The sequence below is a fragment of the Sceloporus occidentalis genome, unplaced genomic scaffold (assembly GCF_023333645.1).
Source record: "Sceloporus occidentalis isolate IW3139 unplaced genomic scaffold, rSceOcc1.0.p SCAF_3, whole genome shotgun sequence".
In the NCBI taxonomy this organism is placed as follows: domain Eukaryota; kingdom Metazoa; phylum Chordata; class Lepidosauria; order Squamata; family Phrynosomatidae; genus Sceloporus; species Sceloporus occidentalis.
In genome coordinates, this window is record NW_028316983.1 from 167,784,388 (window position 1) to 167,797,190 (window position 12,803).

At 44.7% G+C, this 12,803-nt stretch overlaps 1 protein-coding gene across 3 annotated transcripts in view; it reads left to right on the forward strand.

Moving 5' to 3' along the window:
• Positions 1–2,932: 2,932 nt before the first annotated feature.
• The window catches only part of LOC149317082 (E3 ubiquitin-protein ligase RNF144B-like), a 109,556-nt gene continuing 99,685 nt past the window's right edge, over positions 2,933–12,803 (forward strand). Inside the window, exon 1 of one of the 3 annotated variants that reach the window (XM_089516818.1) lies at positions 2,933–3,018. The gene's annotated coding sequence lies outside the window, so the exon portion shown is untranslated. Of the gene's footprint in view, positions 3,019–9,173; positions 9,222–12,803 lie in introns of those variants that run through there. The other 2 variants (XM_089516821.1, XM_089516819.1) reach the window with 2 other exon arrangements.

Here is a 12,803-nt window from a genome sequence, read left to right on the forward strand (position 1 = left end):
AAATGAATGTATAACCTCAGGCTCCTTTGCACACGGAAGATGGATTTTGCTTTAGTTATACATTCAAAGAGTTCCCATACCTTGGATCAAACACTGATCAGAACAGTGACTGCAGCCAAGATATCAGAAGAAGACTAGGGATGTGAAGGGCAGCTGTGAAAGAACTGGGTAAGATTACAAAACATAAAGACATAACTCTGAACACTAAAAGGAAGATTGTCCAAACCAGTGCATTCTCCATCACCATGTACAGATGTGAAAGCTGGACAGTGGTGTGGAGGGATAGTTATGCAGGAGGGATAGTTATCCTCCTTCTAGTCTTGTGGCACCGGGAACAAAGCATAAATATCCCTCCACACCATCTCAACACAGAACACCAGCAACATCTTGACAAAATGCAGGCCTGTAACTATCATCCCCCCCCCCCTTTTTAACACCTTTGCCTGCTGAAGAAGCGAGTGCAGCTTCGAAAGCTTGCATTGATAATAGTGGGTAAAGTCAAAAAAAAGAGGAACCACTGACAAAATTTAATTATATAGGTTCTTAGATGCTATGCTTTAGGACAGCCTTCCCCAGCCTGAGACTTTCCAGACTACCAACCTTAGCTAGCAACTGGACTGTGCGAATTGTAGACATCTGGAATGTGCCAGGCGATGTAAAATTTTCTAAAAGAGAAAACTTGAAGAAAATGTGCTGTTTTCTGCTTTCTGGCAACAGTATCAACCAAAGTATTATATGCTGTTTTCTCTGTCTGTCCTACGGCATCTAATGTTAATAGCAGTAATTAACACGAAGGCAACTTGATGTTTTCTCTCGTTTTTTAAAAAATAGGTTTTTAAAAAGTACAATTACAAAAATTGTATACCCCTTTTGATAGCTGCATCCTTTTGAATGAGAAAGACAGCAATGAAAGTCACCATATGAATTATAAATTCAACCTAAATTTTCTGAAAATAAACCTGAGGAATATATGCTGAAATACTTTGAAGAACATAAAATATCTGTGGTAACATATTCATTTTAAGTAAGGTAACATATTCATTTTAAGTAACCCAAATACTTAATCTGAGTGATGACTTACACATCAGTTCAATTCAAGAGATACTTCAGGAAGTGATAGAGACAAATCCACTTTAATCATTTGAGAAATATCTCAAAGAACAATATGCTTAAATATTACCTTCTGGCAAACAGCAGAGTTGCCTGCTGGCAAACAACCACGATGGAGAATTAGCCTCAGTAGGCATAACCTCAGATTTAGACCAGTTAACAATAAAGCCAGAGAGGGCCCGGCAGGTATAAGGTATCAACTCTGGTAAAGGAGATTGTAGTCTAGAAACAACAACAGATTACCATTTTACGACACTGCCGTACATTCATGGTTTTCCAAGTGTGTACTCAGAGGACAACTCAGTGTATTAAAATAAAATTCCCCATCCAATGTAATATATTAATTGTGTAACAATTCAGCTTCATGTTCCTCCTCCCATACAAAGGAGAGAAAAACCATATTTGGGGATAACAAGCAGGAATGCAAAGGATTAAAAGAGTCCATGATCCAATCTGCATTGCAGAATCAATGCAGTTTGACATGTCTTTAACTGCCATGGCTCCATGCTGTGCCATTCTGGGATTTGTAGTTTTGCGAGATATTTTGCCATCTGCCAGAGCGCTTTGGTGCCACCACAAACTACAAATCCCAGGTTGCCATAGCATAGAGTCATGGCAGTTAAAGTGGTGTCAAATGACATTATTTCTGCAGTGCCCCTTCTTCCTCGCCCTCGCCGCCGCCACCTCCTGGGATGCTCCACTCCTCTAGCGGCTTCCACAGCATGTTAGAAGTCTGCTGTGGAAGCTGCTGGAGCCACGGAAGCCGCTGGAGGAGTGGAGTATCCCAGGAGGTGGCAGTGAGGGCAAGAAAGAAGGGGCCGGTTCTTTCCCTGTTTCCTTCGGCCCGACCAGCTCTGGAGCCACTTCTCCGCCTCCTTTTGCAGCAGCAATGGCGGTGAGAGCTCGGCCGGGGTACCTGGCTTCCAGGCCTCCACAGAGGCCCCCTCCAAACCGGCGCAAGACCACCTTACTTCGGCCCATAGGAGGCCAGGGAAGCTGCCGGCCTGTGACTTGGGGGTTGTCTTATACTGTACCCCCAGTTGCCTTATACACCGGAAAATACGGTAAATTCACTGAACTAGCAAATTCACGTGAATACATTCTGGCTCCACTTTCTTTTCATTCGAAATTAAGAGAAATTCCTCCCTTGTGATAAACTCCATAGAGTGATCATACCAGGGGCCCTTTCTTTTAAGGGAAGGCTTCCTTAAGGTTGTCATAAACTGGAAACTACTGCCACACAGGAACAGAAGCAACAACTTCTTATTCCTTACCTCTGTAGGAAAGGCAGTAGCTGTCAGAAGCCTTAAGAGACAGACTGTTGCACTGTATTGCTGACCTGTAATGCAGAATGAATTTGCCCTTTGTAGGAAGTGGAGGAAGAGGTGGTGCCTCCAGACACAAACTGCCTGTATCAATTTCTGTGGGGGGAAAAAGTTGCTGCATTTGCAAAAGCCTTCTTCAGGATAGAGGAGTTCTGAAGAGTAGCAACGTTCACTCCCAGAGACATCCCAAGCTGAAGATGCATGTGTGGCAAAGGGGTCTCTGCAGCACTTTGTAGCTGCTGAATACTGTCTGGTGAGACATGGAGAGTCTGAACTTTTGAAAATCCTCTGGAAAATGTGGAAGGATAAATGAGAAAAGAAAAGGAGTATGGAAAAAATTAAGAGGCATAACAAAGGACAAGCTATGGTTTTTTTTTTTGGGGGGGGGGTTTGCAAGGTAATTACCTGGACCTGAAGCTGTCATTAGTGTCTTATCTGCCTTGCTGAAGAAAGCTCTATTGGTTTATGAGAGAGGAAGCAAGAAGCAAGCTGCACCCAACAAAATCACCTTCCAGACTGTTTTTGACTGTTCTCTGCCAAAGCACAGAAGAAAGGTGAGACCACTCTGTGCAGCTGTACAATGGTAAATATTATACTTTTCTTATATACTGACATGCATATTGCGCATTTACATCTTCACTTACCAAATCTCCTCTGCTTCTAAGTTTCCTTTTGCAAACTGTCAGTTATGGCAAGGCATTGCAGTCATACTTGTGGTGAAGTGGAACTGTGTGTGTTTGTGTGTGTTTGAGTGCTGGGCATGATGCCTTCTAGTGGCTTAGTTATTCTCTTACCACAGTTTTCTTGATGCAGCTACATTCACTCATAGAGCACTGCCAGTCTGTAAACACAGAGGAAGCTTGTGGTTCAGTTGAACTCAGTGGAAATTTGCCATTAAGTTCAGGATACCCAGAAAGCTGCCCACGCATGCCTTATCAGGACAAGATGGGTGCCCATGTGTAAGAATACATTTGTGGCCTTTTTCAAGATCAAGCTCTCTCCTTGCAAAGTGTTATCATTTCCCAATATTTGACATAGCCAAACAGGTACATTTATGATCAATTTTCAATCATGTTCACAGTGTGAAATGAATGGATTGTTTCTGTGTGGCGAGATAACACACGACACAGACAAATAGTTTGTAAAATATTAACTTCTAAATATGTACATATGTATGTTTCTTCCAAAAGCACACCATTCCATTTAGCTGTTGATTTGTAGTAAGTGTTTGGGTCACTAATACTAACATTTTTAGAATTGTGGTGACAGAAAAGTTAGGGGATGTTGTTTCATAGTGGTTATGACAATGAGCTATATGGAGACTGGGAAGTTTCCATTTAGATCCTGTATTTGCTTTTAACTTACTAGACAACCTCTATTTGAAAGGTGCCCTCTGTTTGAAAAGCTATTTGGTCCAAGTTTGGATTAAAGACAGATATATGTAAGAAGAACAGAAGCATCTGGCAGCAGATGATCAGGCATACATGTGTCTTGCAATGTTCTTTGCTATCATGCAGCGTGTGCATTTTTATTTCAGTAAGAGTGTTTATTGATTTGTAAACACAGAATTAAAGAACTATAATATGGCATTTGAAAATTTGACCTTATTTGGTGTTCTATCTCCTCTTTTGACAAGGTTTAAGCAGCTATCTTGAGTTACATCAAGAGCTTGTTTGTTTCTTGAATAGCTGAGTTCAAACTATGCCTCTTAGCAACAGATTGCCTTGGTGGCTTTGTACAAATATCCAACTTTATGCTGTACCTACACCATGACCTTTCCACTTTTTTCTCCCTTTCATTTTGCCTTTTTCTTTTTGGAGTGAGGGAGGTCTTGCTTCATCAGCTCTTACATGTGTCTGTGATGCTTTTTGTATATTCACAACACACACATGCAAAGTTCAGCACAAGAAGAGTTTAGTTACAGATAGTTTTAATCCAAGGACACTGGCACTACATTCATAATGGCAACCTACCAAAGGAAGGATCTGTTCACTTGCTCTCTGGTACATCACAACATTCTCGTTGTGAATCAGGTGACTCCTCGGACCAGTAGAGGTCTACCTGGTTCTGCATAATTTCTGAATCAGGCCTAGTTGTTGTCAGAACAAATCTGCTGACAGAGTTATTATCTGTTCAACTGGCTGAACATGGTAAACATCAGACCATCATCTCTAACAGAAGGTGCTTCACACACACACCTTCACATACACACTTGTGCATGTGTGTGTGTATGTACCTTCAAATCACTTGTCAACTTAAAGCAATCTCATTTTAATTGGGGTTTTCTTAGGCAAGGAATCCTTAGAGATGGTTTGCCATTGCCTTCCTCTGAAACAGAGCCTTTGGGGAGCCCCAATCCAAGTACTAATCAAGGTTGACATTGCTTAGCTTCCAAGATCATACAGGATCTGGTACCTTCAGTGAACTCTAGAACAGCTCATATACTTGTGTGCTGGCTACTTATGTGTATGGTTTTCTCTGTCACAGGTTGTTAGCCATTGTAAATTCTTGGTTAGTTATCTCTCAAATAAGACTAAACTATTTCAGAGAATGATAAGGTGGATCAAATACAGTTGGCCCTCCGTTTTCGCAGGGCATCCGTTCCTCATAGGCTTGAATGGAGTGTGCATCCTCTTCATGGAAAATTTTACTGTGGGCTGAGATAATTTAGCAGTAGTTGCAAAGTACTTTCATTTTTGTAGTCTTTGGGCTCACACAAATGGGTCTTGTGCCAGCGCAGAGTCTCAGTTAGAGTGTTCTAGAGCTGAGCGGCTTTGGTGGGAACTCCAGCCATTCCATTGTCATTGCGCATGCTCCAGTGCCTCAGAGCTATTCCCCTCATTTCTTTTTAGTACAATGTATTTTCATCACCATTCAGTGTCCATCAAGTGCTATTGGCTCAATCTGAGAGTGCTTGAAATTTTGTTATCTATATTCACTTGACCTTATTGCCTTCCTGTAAACTAATTTGTTAATCAGCCATTTTTGTGAGCCTCAGAGACCATGAATAAAAATAAGTTGCTTACCTGCAATCGAAGAGTCTTTCTCCTTTTATGGGACCAGCTTCTTGGCCTGGTAGACCCTGGAGCTGATGGGAGTAGCTTTGGCCCACTGGGAAATGCACACAGGAAATGGAAGGGACTTGAAGGATCTTCTGTATGAGCCTGCTCAAGCTCTAAGATCTACAGGGGAGATATTTTCTTCCATCCTGTCATCTTCACAGGCACAACTTGTGCAAACACGGGAGAAGGATGCTCCCATGTTTTGGAATTTAATCTTTAGGGCAGTTAGGATGGTTCCTTCTTTGTTTTCCTTTTGCCAACAGGTTAAGACCTTTATTTTCCTGCAAACCTTTGGAAACTGATCTTAACAAAAGTGACTTTTATAGTGGTATACTGTTTTTAATCTGTTTCAGCGTAAGAATTTAATTTGTTTTAATTCTGCTGTTATTTAATACTGTTTCATAGTCTGTTGCTTTGTAACCCACCTAGAGTCTGCAGTAGTGGTGTTCCTCCATCAAGGAGGGAGGGAAGTGCAAGGGAGGGAGGGCTTATGGGGGTGGGACTTGTGGGGGTGGAGCCAAAAGGGCATGCTCCTTCCTTCCCTTCCATGCACCATTTTACTCACAAGTAAACTAGCGCATGGGGGGAGGGTGCCCAGAGCACCTTTCTGCCCAGAGCAACCTTCCTCCCTGCTGCATACCAGTTTTCTTTGGAGGGAGGGAACGTGCCCAGAGAACTTACTTTCTTGCCACACACCAATTTACTCTGGTATAAACTGGGGCAGAGGAAGGAGGGGGATGCGCTTGGCTGGGTGTCACCCATCCTCTGGGGTGTCACCTGATGCGGTCCACAGCATGGGAGGAAGGGTGCATATAAATAAAGGGATGGATGGATAGTCTTACCCAAAATGCAAGGGTCCCAAGACAGCACCGATACTTAATATTCAAATAGGGGAATTTTATTAGCCAAAATGATAGCAGCTGAAAGGGCTTGGGCAACTAAAGTGGGGATCAAGCCTGTGTATAACATTTCCCAAGAAACAGGACTACTGAGTGCAGGTATTTTTATTTATGCAGTTGATATCAGATAGCAACGTAAAGGAATTTGCAGAGGGTAATACCATACCAGTTCAAGATGTGTACCTCCAATTGAGGAATGCAGTGAAATGGAAAATGACTCAGCAGCTGCCTTGGCACTATGATGTGGCCAGCTCATGCTGAGGAGTCAGGTGAGATATGGATTGAGTGTCTGTCTGAATCTCAAGTGAGACCATATTGGGATATTTATAGGGCAAAACATATCCTGGGCAGATTATGGAATTAAAATGAAGTTTCCAGGAGAGAAGAATGAGAAGGGAACTTGTAAATGACTTGACAGTTGGTGCAAATGTCTCTGGACAGTGGAGTACCTCCAGAAAGAAGTATACTTGAACTTTTGTTCTTTTGCAAACATCAGGTTTATCATGCACTATCACTCTTATCAATGAAGGGATTACGCAGATTCAGATCTTGATTGATCTATCCTGGTCATGTGCTCTTGAGCTTCCCCCATGTTGGATCTACTTATATGGTCACAGATGTTCTTATATTGAATGGCTGGTTTCCTGCATTAGGGGTGCATTCTTGGCAACATGCCTGAAAACATCCCTTTTGATATCAACTTGATATTGAAAAAAGAAGAAGGGTGCAGAGGGGCCAGACCATGAGGCAGGGGTCGGCAACCTCCGGCCCGCGGGCCGGATTCGGCCCGCGGAGGCCTGGCGACCGGCCCCTGGCTGTTGTTGCCGCAGCGGTGGCCGCCCATCACGGCTTTTCGCCGCTCTAGGCGCCGCCATTTTGGGCGAAAAAATGGCGGCGCCCAGAGCCCCAGAGGCCGCTATGGCGCCGCCATTTTGCCGCCCAAAATGGTGGCGCCCAGAGCGGCGAAAAGCTGCGACGGGCCTGTAGGAGGCCCGCTGCCGTCGCTGGGGCCCTCCAGGAGGGCTCCGGAGACGGCAGGGGGCCTCTGGGTGGCCCTTTGCCATCGCTGGGGCCCTCCAGGAGGGCTCCGGCGGCGGCAGGGGGCCCCTGGGTGGCCCTTTGCCGTTGCTGGGGCCCTCCAGGAGGGCTCCAGCGGAGGCAGGGGGCCCCTGGGAGGCCCATTGCCTTCACTGGGGTCCTCCAGGAGGGCTCCGTCGGCGGCAGCGGGCCCCTCGGAGGCCCGTTGCCTTCGCTGGGGTCCTCCAGGAGGGCTCCGTCGGTGGCAGCGGGCCCCTGGGAAGCCCGTTGCCTTCGCTGGGGCCTCCAAGACGGCTTCGATGGTGGCAGCGGGCCCCTGGGAGGCCATTTGCCTTCGCTGGGGCCCTCCAGGAGGGCTCCTGCGACGGCAGCGGGCCTCCCAGAGGCCCGTTGCCTTCGCCGGGCCTTCCAGGAGGGCTACGGCGGCAGCAGCAGGTCCCTGGGAGGCCAGCTGCCATCGCAGGGGCCCTCCAGGAGGGCTCCGATGGCGGCAGCAGGCCCCTGGGAGGCCAGTTGCCATCACTGGGGCCCTCCAGGAGGGCTCCGACGGCGGCAGCGGGCCCCTTGGAGGCCAGTTGCCGTTGCTGGGGCCCTTCAGGAGGGCTCCTGCGGCAGCGGCAGGCCTCTGGCGTCAGGGGCCGGCAAAGACGGGGAGGCCTCCAGCGCTGGCTGTCCCTGCCGGCTCTGTCCCGGCCTCTGACAGGGCCTGGGGCCCCGTCAGGGGCCGGCAAAGAGGAGGTGGCCTGGCCCCTGGGGGCGGAAGCTCCGCCCTGGGGTGGAAGCTCCACCCCCGGAGGGTGGAGGCTCCACCCCGGCACGCGCCCTCGCCCCCAGGGGTGGAAGCTCCACCTCCCCGGCTTCGGCCCCCCAGTTGTCTGCGGGACAGCAACCCGGCCCCCGGCTCAAAAAGGTTGCCTACCCCTGCCATGAGGTAATAAAGGGATGGAGTTCCTGCCAGAGTTATCCAGCTCTAAAACAGTCAGTTCACAGCTCTGCTAGGCACAGGGCCCATCTGTGTGAGATCACAGGAAGAAGCAGAGTTACAAGTAAGCAACCTGTACTTAGTATTGAAAGAAAGGAGAATACACAATGCTGAAACCTCTGCAATGGCTAGAGGTTATGTGTCTTCCTCTCAAAGTGCCTTTAAAAGTAATTAGGAAGCCTTCGTTACACCAAAACAAACAAATGAAGAGCACCATTCTAAGTCATTGTGGTCCTTTTTGAAATGAGACTTTATTACACCTGTGTTACAAAAATGTCATGCAGTCATGAGAATAAATTGAACAGGCTTGCCACAAAATAACACACTGGAAAATTCTGAATCACCATCATTTCATTTGGCTTGAGAGGAGCTACCTTAAAGAAACCACATCATATTTTCCTGTTGGAATCCCTTACAGTGCTGAAGCTTGATGTTCTGCTGGTAGTAAGCAAACAGATTGAATATTTTGGCACGACTGTAGCCTCTGATAAAAAAACCCTCAATTTCATCAATGTCATTTCAGTTTCAAAGGCAAGTTGCCTGTGCTGACTTGGCTCTTTCTGTGCAGATCACGTGCCAAAAGGGGTTGGTCTTTCCCTTCAATAAGTGGAGCCTTGTAGTATTTTGGTTTGCTTTGGTTTATTTTCTATGCTTTCCCTGTGTTTACAGCAGCAGTGGGCAAAATATGCTGTTCAAGATTTTGTTGGACTGCAACTCCCAGCATTCCTCATCATCAGTTTTCCTGTCAAGAACTGTTGGAAGTCACAGTCCAACAACAGGCCAGGTTCCCCACCATGATTTACAGGTAGGATCAAAGAAGTCAGAGTTGTATTGTTACTGTATGTGTTTCACATCTAGCTGTCTTTTCCTCTAGTGAGCTCAAGGCAGCAGACAAGGGTTTCTTCCTCTCTCCCACTCTCCCTTTTATTCCCATACAAGCTCTGTGAAACAGTTTGGGTTGAGAGTGTCTTAAAAAAGCCCAAAACTTTACTCAGTTAAAAAAGAAAAAGAAACAATGACATTAACAAACAAAACAGAAACAAGACCGTTCACAATAAAAGAGAGTATCTGACCCTCCTTAGGCAATGGCGTCACATGGGGGGGGGGGTGCAGTCTGCACTGGGTGACACCTCAGAAGAGGGGTGACACCCGATCAGGCCCTCTTCCTGCTGTGGGGTGAGAAGGGGACAGTGTGCCCTTCCCAGCTTTGCCGTGGTGGCTTTTTCTTCTTCAGGAGGAGGCCGCCACTGTGAAGGAGGAGAGCAAATGTGCCCGTTTGCCCACCAGCACTCCCTGGCACCCCCCTGGGCATCCCCCTATACTAGGGTGGGGATGCCACTTGCCCAAGATCCCCTAGTGACTAGTTAATTGGGATTTTGAACCTGGATTCATTCCAACAGTCTAACTATTAGATCATCCTGGCACTCATACAATGATAATTTGAAGCTCTTACAAGCTCCTTTGCAGTTCTCCTTGATCCATTAGTTATTTTTGCATCCATTCATCCCTCTGATAAAGGAAGATATGAACTCTTATTATCTTTCTTTTTTGGCAGGTTTCTTAACCATCTTCTTGTTAACATTTTGCAGTGGGTTATCAGGCACACCTCTGGAAACAAGAATTTTCAAGATCTTAAAGCCCATGCTTTCCCACCAGATTTTGGAGGACTTCACTCAAATTTTCTCTTACAAAATATGTAAGATCTTACTCAGTTTGGAGGCTGTCTGTTAATTCACAGGATGTATATATAAACTGTTTCTGGATCTTGGCCAAAAAAGCAAAAGTGAGATGCATATCAGTCATGTATCATCTTTTATTGAAGACTGAATGAGATATTCAATGATTTGGATGCACATACTGCTTCCAATTTTATTAGTAAATAAATTAGTAAATTCTGTTATTTAGAGCCTTATCACAGAAGAAAACTGGCAGATAAAGAGTAAGGAAAAATGCTTTAAATGATACCTGACCTGGTCTTCAAAACATTACAAAAAAAGTTGACTTAGGCCCGTTACAAACAGGCAAAAAGTACGTGCTCGGCACGTACTAGGGTTAGAAAGGGGCCTCCTTTCCAGACGCCCCTAACCCTAGTACGCGCCGAGCGCGTACAAAATGGCGGTGCCCGTTCTACATGGGCACCGCCATCTTGATGGTGTGAACGCCTACCGTACGCACGTTGCACAGCGGAAATGACGCCGCCAGTGCGGCATTGGCACTTTGGGGCGCCATTTCTGTGGTGCAAAAAGAAGCCACTTTGGGGGGCTTCTTTTTGTTGCATGGAGGAGTCACACGATTTGGCTGCTGGGGCTCCTCCACGCAGCAAATGACGGCGCCGGCAGACCGCCCTTTTTGGGCAGTCTGTAAAGTGCCTTACTTTTCTGGGACAAATGTTAGCTGACCATCTGTTACATGATTAATTTATAAAATAATTCAATTTATATTTTAAGGATAAGCTGCTTAATTGGTAAGTCCCTAAAGTGTCACAGAACTGTTTTATCATATTTTACCTTGTGACTTTAAAAAGCCAAGAAAAATGTATGCATTCACTGAAAGTTCTGTTTTACATAAATTGCTTGCCATCTTTGCGAAAGGTACAGTGCTATACAAAGACACTACTGTGAATTAAGTTTTCAGATCACTTACTGTGGTTCTCATTCCAAGGCCTGGAAAAGTAAACATTAAGCACTCAAAGTAATCTCTGTCTAGAATACCCTAATACACAAAATCTTGTAGCAAATCTAAAAAGGGCATTGGTTGGCATATAGCTGCCTAGTCTATTTATTTTTGATTATTTAAGGAACAGATATTTTTTCATGCTGAGATGTTTCCCCCACTGCACATCCTCCATTAGCAATTCAATCAACTCGGTGTTATTCTAAAGAGGGAATTGGATTTTGTAAACACTTCAGTACAATGAGCAGCGATACACAACAGAGAAAGTGGCATACTAATTGTATTTTTTATGGTTCTGTTTATCTTCTAATTGGCACTGTTTGCTATCCCTGCATCTCTTTCCAGGAAAAAGAGTTTCTATTTACTTCTACTGTGCTTTACTTGGCTCCCTGTGGTGTCAAGATACAGAGAGGAAAAGGGAACCTCACAATGTATGTGATTTAATTTTTTTCCACGATATAATACTAGGAACTTTATATACATACAAGTCTCTTTTTGGTAGCTACATTATAAAACATAAAAAAGAGCCCTGCTGTGTCAGACAAATTAGGGATGGATTTAGATATTGTTTCAGATATTGTTGTTGTGTGCCTTTAAATTGTTTCTGACTTACGGCCAGCCTAAGTAATGTGTTTTCTTGGCAGAATTTGTTCAGAGGGTTTGCTTTTGCCTTCTGAGGCTGCAAGAGTGTGACTTGCCCAGGGTCACCCAGTGGATTTCCATGGTTGAGGGAGGTTCAAACCTTGGTGTCCAGAGTCATAGTCCAATGCTCAAACCACTACACCACACTGGCTTCTGGATTCAGGCATACAGAGGCTCTAAACTATATCAATTCTAAGAAGCTAAATAGTATTTGTCCCAGGATGTTTTATTCTAGCAGGATTTTTTTTATTTTTATTTTCAAGCTTATTTTTGAGTTTTCTTTTAATTTGAGGCTGTGAGCAATTGTTTATTTACCTTGTGCATAAATCCGGTCTTGAGGCCAGAATCCTATCTGATTCCGCATTCTGCTTCCAGACTGGCATAATAACTACAGGACATGAAGAAACAGGACGTGGTGGCACGTTGTGTTCCCCAGTAACTGATGTTCAGAAGAATTCTTGTTCCAGGACTAGACGTTGTATATACATATCCTAACTGGTATATATTGATAGTCTTATGAATCTGACTAATCCTCTTTTAAAGCTGTTGAAGTTGATGACTAGCTCTTCATCTTGCAAAAGAGAATTCCTAAATTTAACTAATTTCTCTATGAAGTTTGACCATTTTTCTGACCTGAATTTCCACCATTCATCCTTTCCAGGGTTTTAATATTTTGAGTGAGAGAAATTTTCCCTAGGCTGGACTAAAGTGGCTAAGGGCCAAAACACACTGTAGCAATAGTCCAGATTGAGACCGCTTTAACATCCATGGCTCAATGGTATGGAATTCTGGTAACTGTAGTTTCTTATGGCACTAGAGCGAAGAGAGATGTTTCCAGAATTCCCTAACATTGCGCTTTTCTAGGCATTTTTTCTCAGTCCTTCAGACCCTGCTACAACCTACCAGCGGTTTCTCTTGGAGAAAATAGAATTCTATTATTATTATTATTATTATTATTCTTAATCTCTTTGAAGATGATAGGAAAGTCACCACCATTTTTTAGGTAGAAGTCCACTTCTAGTCTAGCCAGCGCACAAGTGCAGCCTGTCATGCCAATTTTGGTGGGAAAACC